Source organism: Vicia villosa, linkage group LG7 (genome assembly GCF_029867415.1).
Source record: "Vicia villosa cultivar HV-30 ecotype Madison, WI linkage group LG7, Vvil1.0, whole genome shotgun sequence".
In the NCBI taxonomy this organism is placed as follows: domain Eukaryota; kingdom Viridiplantae; phylum Streptophyta; class Magnoliopsida; order Fabales; family Fabaceae; genus Vicia; species Vicia villosa.
Genome location: NC_081186.1, coordinates 32514700 through 32515710, shown reverse-complemented (window position 1 = coordinate 32515710; position 1011 = coordinate 32514700). Strand labels below are relative to the sequence as shown.

The following is a 1011-nucleotide window of genomic DNA, read 5'->3' as shown; positions in this document are numbered from 1 at the left end:
ATTGGTATTGGACTGTTTCCGTATGGGTCAGGGTAGTGGACCGGGTCAAACCGACCCGAATCCTGTTCATCTTCTCATAGCTTCCTCTCTACGCCGCTGCTACACCCAAACCCTAATCCTATGTTTCTCAGGCCCATGGATCGTAGCATCACAACAATCTCAGATCAAATCTTTACAAAACATAACTAAATCATAAACAGAATCCAAATCAAATGAAATATAATATTTTGTATTAATCTGAAACAATTTTACATTGAATAAGATCTGAAAACGAATCAAATCATAAAACCTAATAATCTAATCATTCCTAAATCTAATTTAACCTAAGTCTATAAATCTAAAATAAGAAATCAGAAGAAGGGGATGAACTTTTGAGGAGAAATTTTGGGAGAACGAAACCCTAAGCGCCGTGAACGTCAAAGCTTGGATCTTCACCTTCATACCTACAAATACACAGAGAAAGAGGGATTAGGAGACGGATCGGAGCATACACGAACTAGAACGCAAGACAAAAGGTACCAAATTGCACTTAGTTTAGGGCTTTAAGACGTTTAATCGATTGCATGCACTTTGTTTGGTTGTTTTTGTTTGGATTGGAGGGTTAGGGTTCATCGTTGTGCTGGTTAGGGTTCTTAATAAGCTAGGGTTAGGGTTTAAATTGATAGGGTTCATGTGAATCTGGGTTTTGGGATGAGTTCTCCGGTTGAAGATCAACCGGGAACTAGGGATGCACGGTGGTTTGATGGTGTTTGGACGGAGGTGTACAGTTGTGGCCGGTGGGTTTCTAGGTTTGAGAGAGGAGAGTCGAGAAACAAGAGGAGAAGAGAGAAGTTAGAGAGAGAAACGAGAAAGGAAAAAGAGAGGGGATCGGAGAGAAAGCCTATTTTGTATTCGTATGCGCCTCACAGGATGATGACAAGTGGCCCTCCTATGGCCACTTGTCCGTGCCACTGAACATGATTCAGTGCGCCACCCTTATCATACTCCCCCAATCAAGAGAACATGCAAGCC

At 41.9% G+C, this 1011-nt stretch overlaps 1 long non-coding RNA gene across 1 annotated transcript; it reads right to left on the bottom strand.

Moving 5' to 3' along the window:
• Positions 1–206: 206 nt before the first annotated feature.
• On the bottom strand, positions 207–789 carry LOC131617087 (uncharacterized). The gene is made up of 2 exons (XR_009288421.1): positions 520–789; positions 207–443 (listed from the first exon to the last, which is right to left on the bottom strand). It is a non-coding gene; the product is annotated as an uncharacterized LOC131617087 (long non-coding RNA).
• Positions 790–1011: the final 222 nt, after the last annotated feature.